The sequence below is a fragment of the Hyperolius riggenbachi genome, chromosome 4, assembly GCF_040937935.1.
Source record: "Hyperolius riggenbachi isolate aHypRig1 chromosome 4, aHypRig1.pri, whole genome shotgun sequence".
Classification (NCBI taxonomy): domain Eukaryota; kingdom Metazoa; phylum Chordata; class Amphibia; order Anura; family Hyperoliidae; genus Hyperolius; species Hyperolius riggenbachi.
In genome coordinates this window covers 333,507,529-333,521,415 of record NC_090649.1, presented here as the reverse complement: position 1 = coordinate 333,521,415, position 13,887 = coordinate 333,507,529, and the positions used below count along the sequence as shown (strand labels likewise).

Here is a 13,887-nt window from a genome sequence, read left to right as displayed (position 1 = left end):
ATATCCAGATTCCGCATCACATAGGGGCCAAAAACAGGTTTACTTTAACAGACGTTTTATGTCAGAGTTTACTATACCAGGTGTTGCTCCCTTAGACTTATAATGGAGTTTGGCTGGGACCTGAAGAGGTAGTTTACTATATCAGTTTATTATACTGATTATACTGTATTGCACTATTTATGTCTTTTGAATTTTGCAAAAGAAATAAAAAGTATTGAAACTAAATTGATCAAAATTCAATCAATTGACATATTGGGGCAATACATTTCTGGCAGAATCAATCAATGTGTATGGCTACCTTTAGGGTTCTGCGGCATGATGTCAGGAAGTTGCGGTGGGACGCTGATTAGTGGCGGTAGTTCTAATTTACCCGACGGGAAACGCGGCAGTTGGAGGTTACGAAGCTCCCAGATGCGTTGTATCGTAATGTTTGCTTTTGTGCATAAGTATTAGTATTCATTTAGAAATTATATGTTCCCAAAGTACACTTTTTTGCTCTGAAAGCTGACTTTGCATTTTATTTATAACTGCTTTCTAAATTGTCTGACTCTGTTCAGGGGACCCGGCAGTGTAGAAGTGTTTATTTACATTCCTCACTAGATACAATTAAACACAAGATAACATTATCTACAACTTTGGATGCCTCCAGATTTCTCTGCACTGAACTTTTAAGTCCTGTGTGTAACCCTTTTGAATGCTGTTCTAGTAAAAAAAAAATGCTGGTTGCATATAAGATGCTGTAAATAATCTATTAGAGCAAAGAAGAAATGCTGGGTTTCATTCCGCTTTAAATGGTACCTTTCTAAACGCAAACTAGGAGCGATCCATCAAAACGCTCGTATCAGCTTCTACTGTGAAAGAGCCCTTACATGTTGTACACGTTTGCTTTGCATTTATGTACCCATGGAACCTACAGTATATCATTATGTGTTTACAGTGCATGGAATGATAATGTTTGCATCCAATAGCCATAATCAGAACTGCTATCTGCATATGATTATTATATGTTTAGTAACTGCAATTTACCACGCACATCTACATGTTTATTTGTATTCCTGTTGTCTACAAGGTTTTTCTAAGTTTTTGTACTGCTTTGCTCCTGCTCATAGTTTAGATTAGGGTTGCAACGGTATGAATATTGACGGTATGATTAACGTCTCAAAGACCCCTTTATGACTGTATGCGGTATAACACAATTATTTGGACCAGGCCTCCCCCTTACATTAAACAATGTGCCCACCTTACTCCCTCTGCATACATATGATTAAGCCACTGGGAGATTTGAGTGCATGCAAAGTTGTAAAACAGCGCCCAAATTTACTTACTGAGCGCCGCTGAAGAAGTAATTCCTATTTACGGCCTAAGTAATTCTGGCTACACAAAAATCTGACGCCTTTTTTACAGAGCTCTACTCCTTCACCGACCCTGTATGTTGGCTAGGAATAGTTGCCTCCAGTATAGTTAGGATTAGGTGCCCGCAGTGTAGGTAACTAGGCATAGGTGCCTTAGTATATGTAGCCAAGAACAGGGCTGTGGAGTCGGAGTCGAGGAGTCTGAGTCACGGCAATTTTTGGCACTCTGAGTTGGAGTCGTTGATTTCATAAACTGAGGAGTCTGAGGCGGGAGACGGATGATTTGGGTACAAAATCCACAGCCCTGTTAAGTATTAGACTAAGGAGTCGGAGTCGAGGAGTCAGTCAGAGCCAGTTTGGAGGAGTCAGAAGATTTTTGTACCGACTCCACAGCCCTGGCCAAGAATAGGTGCCCCCGTATGGTAGCCAGCTGTAGGCGCCCCCAATATAGGTAGCCAGTAATACGTGACTGCAGTATAGGTAGCCAGGAATAGGTGTAGCCAGTATAGAAAACCAGGTGGGGCGAGGGGGACGCGGGGGTGGGATGCAGCGGCGGAGGGTAAACAAATACATTGCCGGGATTGATCATGTGTGTACTACTCGCTTCTTCCTTCCCCCTGGGGGCTGTTACAGGGAGATGGAACGCAAGAACAGGAAGAAGTAAGTAGTACATGTGGAGATTGGATCCCATCAATGTGAGTATTCGTTTACCTCCGCCGCTGGTTGTGCACCTGCCACTGTGTACCTCCTCCCACCCCTCTTAAACTGGTAAAATGTGGTTTTGCATGGTTTGATTATCATGCACAATAAGATCGTGGTATACTCTGTATACTGTGGCAACCCTAGTTTAGATGGATTATTGATGATTATGCTGCTTATTTGGAAAGGCTCTAGTGAGACTTTATCCACAAACATTTCTAAGTAAATAATTTTTCCCCCACTTTTACAAAGATGGTATGTCATTTAATTACTTGCATCTTATGATATCTGATAGATATTTCAATGCTGGGGCTTTTTTGATGATGGATATAAATTGTTATTGTAACTACTTTGCACCCAGACATTGTTTCCCACTTATGGACCAGAGCAGTTTTGACAGTTTAATCAGAAGTAACTTTATCCCTACTTATGACACAGAAATGAAATATATATTGTTTTCTTCAAGACAAACTAGGCTTTCATTGTATGTCATTTTTTCCCTCAAACAATTTTGTTTTCTATAAATTTTAATGGGAAAAAAATAGAAAAAACACATTATTCCTCAGTTTTACCAATTCCAGTTTAAAAATAAAAAGTGCTACTGTAGATAAAAACCACTTACGCATATCACAAAACTTACATTATGTTCCTGTCACAATTTATGGCGAAGATATTTGATTCTGAAATAATACTAGAGTGTATTTTTCACTATGAATTGAGAAAATAAAAGTATTTTTAATGGTAAAAATCAATCTCATTAGCTCAGGAAACCTATATTCCCATTCACCAATTAGTGCTGCATCAGATAGTGCCAGAAATGTGTACAGGAGCAAGCCCAGTCCTGCACAGCACTGCTTCTGCTACAAGTCTTATATCTACTGACTCATGGCTTCGATGAAGTCACAGAGGACGTAGATATACTGTAGTGGTGGATAAAGTGGTTGAAATGTTTTATCCAAACTGTAGACAATTGCATCAGCAGAGCTTGCATGTCACAATGTCCTCCCCTGCTAATGCAGACACAGCAGAAAAATGTCACAACAGAACCTTTGTGACCCAGCCGTGATTAAAACCTCATTATAAACTTTAGCAGCTGTAACTTGCTTATTTACTGACTTTCAAAAATATCACGCAATGGCAAATAACCCACACAACCTTACAGCTCACATTAGTCATGCCTAATCACTAAAGGTGAAGTCAACCTTTTGGTTTCTGTTAGTAAAGAGAGAATGAGAAATGTTGTTGTATTTTGGGGTGGGAAGTCTGAATCTGAGCCTAGGACCAGGAGTTCTGGAAAGCAGAAGCTTTGCCAGCTGTGGTATATCTGGCATAATTAACCACTTTGTCCTCCTTGACGTAGTTCTACGTCGAGGACATGTAGCTCCCGCGGCCGATCGCGCACGCGCTCCCACGGCCGATCCGGCCGTGGATTTGTTAGCCCAGGAATCAATGAATCAGACCATGGTGCCCGATCACTGATTCCTCTCCCCCGCAGAAAAAGCGACCACTTCTCTTGGAAGCTTCGCTTGTTCTGACTCCTATGTCCCTCTAAGCGTACATTGTACGCTTAGAGTGACGACATGTAAACAAACTCCTCTTCATCTTGTGGCCAAAAAGTAAAACTACATCTAAATGTAAAAAAAAATAAAAATGCACATATATTTACCCCAAACAAATACTATTTACATCCCAACCTCCCAAAAATACCCACATAAAATGTTTAATAATAATAATAAAAAAAAAAAATATATATATATATATATATATATATATATATATATATATATATATATATATATACACATACATACATACATACATACATACATACATACATACATACATACATACATACATACATACATACATACATACACACTCCTGAGGGTCTAAACTTTTTAAATATCTATGTAAAGATGAAATATTTCTATTTTTTTTTTTATTATTATTATTATTATAGGCTTGTGATGGATGCAAAACGGAAAAGATGCTCTTTTATTTCCAAATAAAATATTGTCGCCATACATTGTGATAGGGACATAATTTAAACGATGAAATAACCGGGACAAATAGGCAAATACAATACGTGGGGTTTAATTATGGAGGTATGTATTATTTCAAAACTATAATGGCCGAAAACTGAGAAATAATGAATTTTTCAGTTTTTTTTTTCCTTTTTTTTTCTTACTGTTAAAATGCATTTACATTAAGGTAGCTCTTAGCAAAATGTACCACCCAAAGAAAGCCTAATTGGTGGCAGAAAAAAACAAGATATAGATCAGTTAATTGTGATAAGTAGTGATAAAGTTATAGGCTAATGAATGGGAGGTGAACATTGCTCGGATGCATAAAGTGAAAACCACCGAGGGCTTAAGTGGTTAAAATGCCATACTGTCTGTGCTGCAGACGAGGGGTGGGGTAATTTTCAACAGGCCTAGACTGAAGCCAAAGAGGTATGTGTTGCATGCTAAGATGGGTCCATATCTAGTCAGAGAACATGTAATTTGCATAACTGCAGACCCTTCTCAGTATGAGAGCTTTTAATAAATCTGAAAGCATAAGCTTGGGTCACTCAGTCAGTGCAGCCGGAGTACTCATGAGAATACAAATGAAAAATTCTATATTATATTAAATATATTTATCATATGCATTTTTCTTGTATTCTCACTGTATCCAGTGAAGACATTTAAAGGGACTCCGAGCAGTGCAGAAACTATGGAAAGATGCATATCATTTTAAAGCTCTCTTTCTCCTCTTTCCAATGATATATAAACCGCCGCCCTACGCCTTTTAGTTTTCACTATTTTCGCGATTGAAATTGCCGCGGCCGCGATTTCAATCGCGAAAATAGAGAAAACTAAGAGGCGATTTGGGTGTCGCCAGAAAGAGGAGAAAGAGAGCTTTAAAATGATATCCATCTTTCCATAGTTACTTGTATTACACAGGACGACACTTTCCCCAGTGTCAGCAGCTCCATTCAGCAGAATGGAGCTGCTGACTTTAGGAAAAAGTCGCCCTGTGGAAAGATGGATATCATTTTAAAGCTCTCTTTCTCCTCTTTCTGGCAACACCTAAATCGTCGCCCTACGCCTTTGAGTTTTCTCTATTTTCGCGATTGAAATCACGGCCGCGGCAATTTCAATTGCGAAAATAGCGAAAACTAAAAGCCGTAGGGCGGCGGTTTATATATCATTGGAAAGAGGAGAAAGAGAGCTTTAAAATGATATGCATCTTTCCATAGTTTCTGCACTGCTCGGAGTCCCCTTAACCACTTCAGCCCGCAAGTCGTTTTCACCTTTTGGATAAGAGGAATTTTCACATATCAGTGCTTCTCCCATTCATTCGCCAATAACTTTTTATCACTACTTCTACTTATCCCAACAAAATGATCTATAGCTTGTGGGATTTTTTTATTTTTTTTATTTATTTTTTTGCCTCAAACAAGCTTTTTGTGGGTGATATATATTTTTTAGTAATTGTTGCTGTTCTCTATGCATTTTTAAAGGGGAAAAAATGAAAAACTACACGGTCTCCATTTTCAACCACTGTAGTTTAGAATAAACAATGCTACCGCAGATAAAACCCACACATTTTCTTTGCCCAGTTGTCCTGGTCATCACAACATTTAAATTATGTTCCTAATGCAATGTAGGGGTTTAATATATTATTTGGAAATAAAGGTGTACTTTTTCTTTTTCTAGTCATTCTTGTTTTATCATTGTACCCTAGCCATAATTACAAGCCCTCATTTGCAAAAATAATAGTAATAAACCCTCATGACATACATATTAAAAAAAAAATCCCGGAGTCCCTAAGGTGACAATTTTTTAGATTGTAAGCCTCTGGCAGGGCCCTCCTCCCTAGTTTTTCCAGCTTGATTATGCAACCATTTTCATGATCTTGTTTTGTTGTGAGTTTCCCTATGTTCTACCTCGTATGTTAACCCATTTATCTATTGTGCAGCGCTGCGTAATATGTTGGCGCTTTATAAAAAATGTTATGTTTTAGCTTCTGTTACTTTGTTTTATTTTTACAAGCTTTTTATGTTGGTACTAAATATATGAAAATAAAAAATGTATTGCTTTTGATTCAGTTTGTCACTTAAAGTAACTCGTAAGACACAACCTTCAACCCCAAAAACTCAAAATCTATTCTACAGCTTGTCACGGTTAACCGGATACCCCATATATGTCATCTAATAACTATCTGGGCATCTACCGTTCCATTAACGCCAAAAAAGTGTCCATGTGGCTTTGTACAGGCCAATTTTTTCCCACAAGAATTTTTGCGCCATACTTTGTTTTCATAGCCTCAGAAGAGTCTGGACACCAGAAAAAGGCCACACACCTCACTATTGTAGAAAGCTAACAACCAGGGCTATTCAAAAATGGGTAAGCTGCCTACTCGTGTAGTTTTTCTGAAATTTTCCCAAGTTTGATCAGAATATTGAAAATGACATTTTTCATAATGCATTGAGTTTGTCCCTAGCTCTTATTATGTAACATGGGTCCAACCTATAAAGGCCCATACACACGTCGGATTTCCGCAAACGACGAGTCGTATGAACGTCCCGTCGTTCCGTCGTTCGCCCGCTAAATCGGGCGTGTGTACAGACTATCGTTTGTTTGATAAGAGTGAGTTTGAGCGATCCCCCCGGCGGATCGCTCAAACTCACTCTTATCAAACGAACGATAGACTGTACACACGCCCGATTTAGCGGGTGAACGACGGGACGTTCAAACAACCCGTCGTTCGCGGAAATCCGATGTGTGTATGGGCCTTAAGACACATCAAAATTTATTCTACTGCTCCTTATGAGCATCCATGGCTTGTTTTTTGCAGCCTTTTTTTTTGCAGGGATATAAGTAATAAAATAAAAAAATCTTATAGTTCTGCAGTGAATGGTAGGTCTCAAAACGCCCACCAAGGCACAGTCCTGGTCGTGACGGGCATTTTGGGCATTGATATCGAGTCTCTCCTTATTTGCTGTCTGGCGCACACTTTACACTTTCTTTGGATTTAGGGGCAGTGGGGCGAGAAAATGTTTGCAGCCAAGTCACATTACCTCTTCCGAATCCTGTTGGTCTGTGCTCTGAGTTGTATGGCCTGATTCATAAATTAGAGATGATCTCACTTCTCACTGGTAAGTGAGGTATGAGCCTGTCTTGCTGGATTTTTTTATAAATTACAAAACAATTATGCATGATCATCTGGAATACGTATATGGCCACCCTCTACCATGCCTTCCTCTGTCTCTGTACTTGGTATGTAGCCAACATTTGGTGTACCAAATCAACAGCTCCCATATGCTTGTTGTACTCCACAATGGACACAGACTTCTGAATCTCTCTCTGTTACCAGGGGTGCCTCTAGCCATTTTGTCACTCCAGTCGAGAGAGCTGTTGCGCCCCCATGGTGCCAACCCTTATCTCCTCCTCCCCAACACACGCACGCACATATACACACACACGGTATATTATGCTATAATGATAAAAGTTCCACATTTTGTCTTTTCTGTACTTTACATGTTTTATATCTTCAGCAAGAGACAAATTACACTCTTGGAACAATAACTTAAGTACAATTAAATATAATACACAAAGTTTGAATGCTTTTGAGTTTTGTAACTTGAGACAAATCAAAATTACGTGCTTGGCACAATAACTTAAAGAGAATCTGTATTGTTAAAATCGCACAAAAGTAAACATACCAGTGCGTTAAGGGACATCTCCTATTACCCTCTGTCACAATTTCGCCGCTCCCCGCCACATTAAAAGTGGTTAAAAACAGTTTTTAAAAGTTTGTTTATAAACAAACAAAATGGCCACCAAAACAGGAAGTAGGTTGAGGTACAGTATGTCCACACATAGAAAATACATCCATACACAAGCAGGCTGTATACACCCTTCCTTTTGAATCTCAAGAGATCATTTGTGTGTTTCTTTCCCCCCTGAGGGGGGAGTGCATAGCAGAACCACAACACTGAAGAACTTGGCAGCCTTCCAGACACAGGCTGACAAGTCTGACAAGGGAAAGATACATTGATTTATTACAGAGACTGTGATAGTACAAAGTGCTGCAGTTAGCCAGAACACATTAGAATAGCTTTTGGAACTTGTAGGATGATAAAAAACAGGATGCAATTTTTGTTACGGAGTCTCTTTAAGAACAATTCAATATAGTGCACAAATGAACAATGTAAACATTACAAAAGTGTTTGCTCAAGATCCAAAAGGCAGAATATTTAAAACTGAACATGCCTGAACTTAAGAACATTGAAATATAGGGCTCGATTCACAAAGCGGTGCTAACCCATTTAGAGACTTTAGGCATGATAACCATTGCACCACGCTGGTGAAAAGCCAGTTTAGGCGTGATAAGTTTAGGCATGATCCGTTTAGATAAGTTTAGATCCCGCGCAAAGTCCCGCACGCAATGCAGCGCCATTAAACTCTATGCGAAGTGCACCAGACTTTGCTAGCGCAAAACTTTTGATCAGCTGTGCACTGCGGTGCTAACCCAGTTGGTGCTTAAACTTATCACGCCTAAACTTATCACGCCTAAACTTATCACACCTAAACTTATCATGCCTAAACTGAGTTTAGGCGTGATAAAAGGCTTTTCACCAGCGTGCTAACTGTTAGCACCGCTTTGTGATTCAGGCCCCTAGTGTACAAGGTATGAACTTCAACTGCTTTCAGTTTCATAACTTCAGTAAGTGCAACAAGTTATGTGCTTGGAACAATAACTTAAGAATAAATATAATGCACAAATGAATAATAATGTAAACATAACAGTGCTTGCTTAGTATCCAAAAGTCAGAATAGTTAAAGAGACACTGAAGCGAAAAAAAAATTATGATATTATGATTTGTATGTGTAGTACAGCTAAGAAATAAAACATTAAGATCAGATACATCAGTCTAATTGTTTCCAGTACAGAAAGATTTAAGAAACTCCAGTTGTTATCTCTATACAAAAAATCCATTAAGCTCTACGACTTTCAAAGTCGTGGAGAGGGCTGCTTTCTGACTTTTATTATCTCAACTGTTAGTTACTTGTTTACTTTTCCTCTGCCAGAGGAGAGGTCATTAGTTCACAGACTGCTCTGAAAGAATCATTTTGAATGCTGAGTGTTGTGTAATCTGCACATATTAGAGAATGATGCAATGTTAGAAAAAACACTATATACCTGAAAATAAAAATATGACAATATTTTCTTTGCTGCTAATCTTCTAGTAATTATTCATAGTACACAACCAATTCATTATATCATATATTTTTTTTCGCTTCAGTGTCTCTTTAAAACTTAACACGGCTGGACTTTCGAACAGCAGAATCATTAATCACATCAACAAATGATATATTTCTAGACACGTCTCTATGAATGCTGATTATAGCCAGGCCATTGAGACATTCCTGTGACATGGTTGACCTCATAGTTTATAAGCTTCAGTTTTGAGAAACTTCTCTCTGCTAAAGCTACAGTTATGGGAGTAGTTGCTGCAATTCTAAGGGCTAGCCACATGTTAGGAGATATCTCCATTAAACGTTTTTCCTGTAAAAATGCCTACAGTTCCAAGGCAGTCATGCTGGATTTAAGTAAATCTGGGAAGACTTCTTGTGCTATGCAAGGTACACACTATGAGATTTTTCCTTGCAGATTTACTGTCAGATCGATTTATTTCCAAAATGTCCGATCTGATTTCTCATCGATTTACGACTGTTTTCTGTTCACTATCAGAAATCGATCAGAAAATGCGTTTGGTTTTTCTCAGCCCTGTTTTAGCACAGGTTCCAGGTTCATCTGCTTATGCTGGGGATACACGGTACGTTTCTGTCCCGTGTATCGACCAGCTGATCCGGCCAGCTAATAATATTCAGCTGGCCCGATCAAGCCGCTCGACTCCCACCCGCTCAATCCCGAGCGGCAATCGATCCGGCGGCTAATCGGCCGCCAGATCAACCCGTGTATTCCCGGCATTACAAATATCCTTTGCTGAGATTTATGCAGAAACAAACCCAGTACCTCTAATCAAGTAAAGGGTTTATTTTTTATTTTTTTTCAGAAGGTCTACAACAGGGCTGCCCAATAGTTTGATCGCGATCTATCGGGAGAATGCGATCGCCTGCAGAGAAGATCACGGCCGGCTGGCCGCGTCTTGTCAAAAGCACTTGTGAATGGCAGTTGCTCTATCCAACTGCCAAAAAAGTGTGGAGGCTGGCCAAAATCTTTGTATAACTCTTTTTTTTTAAGGAGTGGCTTTATAAAGAATAAAGGCTATGCTGAGAACCCCCTATGAGAAGATGGGCTAGCCCAAAACCTGTCAGTAATGTCAGATTACTACTACCTACTGTAAAATAAAGTATTCTGATTCTGAAGTGACAGCAACATAGAAGAAAAGTAATTTATGGCTCCTTTTCCTCTGGAAGAAACCTGCTTTGTATTTGTATGTGTTTACATATATTTTAAATTCTAAGATTTTCACGACAGTGGTCCTTTTAAATTGAACCTAACACGAGAAGCATCTCGGGTTCCATACTTACCTGGGGCTTCCTTAAGCCCCATTAGGGCTGCTCGTTTCTTGTCATCTCCGTGGGTGACTCCTACCACCTACAGTTGACCCTGAAAGCCTGGCCGAGTTGCACATGTGCGGCCCGGCGAGGCGTGCTCCCCTGCCGCACTGCTGTCCCTGGGAGCGATCTGCACTTGCACAGAAGTACTGTGCAGGCGCAGGGCTCAAGGAAGCTTCAGGTAAGTATTGTTCAAGAGACTCTTCTCCTCTCTGGTACACTTTAAACAAAAAATATTTCTTTGTTACATCTGATACAAATCTTGAAATAAATCTGCACTGTTTCTACTTCCTGCTTTCATAGAAACAGACATATTGTTAACATCCTGTGCTTTCAAACGAGCTTATCTGCCATGGCAGTCAGGTGACACAGGAGAGAGATCAAATTACAACTTGCGATTAGACACAAATAAAAAAAATGAGGGGGAACCAAACATGCTAAACTCTAAATACATACTATACCAAAGTCTGTTGTTGTAAAAATTTCAAAAACTGTTCAATAAAAAACATTGAAACATAGAATAAAAAAAAAATAAACTCTAAATACATACAGGGTGCATTTAACCTGTTTTTCTTCTGTCCTGTGCTGTTCAAAACTTCAGGTCAATTTTTTTTAATAGGCAGCGCTGCGCAGCAATGATTACATTTATTTTTAGCCTAGGATGCGGCTTACCTTAGGCTGCCTGCACTCATCTGTCTCCGACTGTATGCATGCATGCTGCAGCCACTTGTTTGGGGAGCTGGGAATGCACGCAGACACGCAGGGCCAAGGGTGGCTCGGCAGGGGGGCACAGTCTCCACTCTCTGGCTATAAGCATCTGGCGTCGGCCATAGTCTATTATCTCACTGCTTTGCTGCAAAAAGGCACACACCTCATCAGCAGTGTATAGCTTTCTCGCCATTATGCAATATATATGGATAGATGAATAGGTGTAAAGAGTAGGGGTTAGGGAGGGACCAGGGACGTATACGATGATGTATACAGAGAGATATACAGAGAATTGTATTGACAAAGAGGAAAAAGAAAGGTAGAAAGGGAAAAGTGAGGTTATTTACCTATAGGTGGGGTTGGTATGGGATATAAGTTTTTTTTTTTTTTTTTTTTTTTTTTTTTTTATTAAAAGTTTAATAAAATATGTGAGAATTTTTATCAAATCTCCAGCAGCTCCTGCCAGCTCAGAAAGCAGCTCTGAGGTAGTGTGTGTGTGTGTGTGTGTGTGTGTGTGTGTGTGTGTGTGTGTGTGTGTGTGTGTGTGTGTGTGTGTGTGTGTGTGTGTGTGTGTGTGTGTGTGTGTGTGTGTCTTGCACCAATCCCTCCTGTCTCTGGGCCAATCGAGATCACATGTGAATGATCGCGCGCGCATCGCTGCTCCTACACCTACTGAGAATACTCACTGTTTTCTCTTTAACAAAAACAGTGATCATTCTCCCTGCCAAAGCACGGACTGGCTCAGAGAACTTCTGTGCCCTTCCACCAATCCCCAAAGTGTAGAAGTGATGGCAGGTGCTGGATTCATTCTTTAGTGGCTATGTGTTATTTTTGGTTTTATTTAGTAGTGTACTTATGTAAGAAGTCCCTGATTTGAATTTGGCAAACTTCAGTGACCAGGATAATTGTATGCCTAAAGCCCTAGTTCATCCTCTGGGATTTTTCATTAACTTGATTTGTGGATTATGCCATCTCTCACACGGTGCAAAAAGTGTTAGGGCCCTTTCACACTGTGTTGCGTCACAGTGGACAATATTGCTATGATATTCCTATGAGGCTTTCACATTAAGTGTGGCATGGTTCAGCGGGTTCCAGTGGAGCAGTGCAGAGTATGCTGTGCATTAACCTAGTAACCCTCGCACTTACGGTTGCAGGGAGGCATACTTTGATTGTACTGTATGTCTCATTGCATGGTCGCATGGCTCATGCCTAATCTGACTTTCTGGCTCTGTTGCGATCTTATCGCAACATGCACAGTGTAGAAGCTCCAGGAGAGTGAGAGTTGGCTCCTCAGCGGAATCACCTGAATGCATCTAACTCCTCCTTCTGCTCCCTATTGTGGCGTTTAGGGTGGAGGTGCTCAGAGAAATATCCCAGCCAGAGCGCTATCTAAACAGAGTTTGTATGTTTTCTTGTGTCTGTGTGGGTCTCCTCCAGGCACTCTGGTTTCCTCCCACATCCCAAAAATGTCTTCCCCCTAAATTGGCCCTAGACTATATTAGGGATAAGATTGTGAGCCCCTCTGAGGGACAGTTAAGTGACAAGACAATATACTATGTACAGCGCTGCAGAAGATGTCAGCGTTATAATAAATACAAAATAATAATTTCCTCCAAGACCAGCGCATGTGGACTACATTTGAATGGCCAGAGTTGTTTGGATAGCTCATGGAGACTGTCCCACCAAATAAGTTTAAAGGGCTGAATTTGAGAGCAACATGCAAATCCATTAGGAGTGTAGTTACTGTAGGTATATAATGAGCTATTCCTTTGGGCACCGTGTACAATCTCATAAATTCTGTTTTACAGTGTTGGGAATTATTGATGAGAGCCATGGTGAATGGAAAATGGACTCTCAGATTTATTTCCAGTCTTAAATTGAAATACACGCTTATGCGTGTGAAAGAAAATAGGGAATATTTTCCAAAAGCTGGAAGTAAATGATCAGGAGCTACAAAAAAAAGTTGCTGCAGGCTGGATGTTTGACAAGCCTTTTGTTAAGTAAAAATAAAAAATAAATTGTGTCCCCCCCCCCCCCCCCCCCCGAGTTTAATGGGATACTGTAGGGGGGTCGGGGGAAAATGAGTTGAACTTACCCAGGGCTTCTAATGGTCCCCCGCAGACATCCTGTGCCCGCGCAGCCACTCACCAATGCTCCGGCCCCGCCCCCGGATCACTTTTGGAATTTCAGACTTTAAAGTCTGAAAACCACTGCGCCTGCGTTGCCGTGTCCTCGCTCCCGCTGATGTCACCAGGAGCGTACTGCGCAGGCCCAGTATGGTCTGTGCCTGCTCCGTGCGCTCCTGGTGACATCAGCAGGAGCGGGGACACGGCAACACAGGCGCAGTGGTTTTCAGACTTTAAAGTCTGAAATTCCAGAAGTGAACCGGAGCCGGGGCCGGAGCATTGGGGAGTGGCTGTGCGGGCACAGGATGTCTGCGGGAGACCATTAGAAGCCCTGGGTAAGTTCAACTAATTCCCCCCCCTTACAGTATCCCTTTAAATTAAAACTGTACAGCGTTTTGGTTTTTTTGTGTGTGGTTTTTTTTTTTGTTT

General features: G+C 40.4%; 1 protein-coding gene across 1 annotated transcript in view; it reads left to right on the top strand.

Moving 5' to 3' along the window:
* Positions 1–13,887, top strand: part of NUP133 (nucleoporin 133) — a 175,379-nt gene that overhangs the window by 76,648 nt on the left and 84,844 nt on the right. The window lies entirely within an intron of this gene.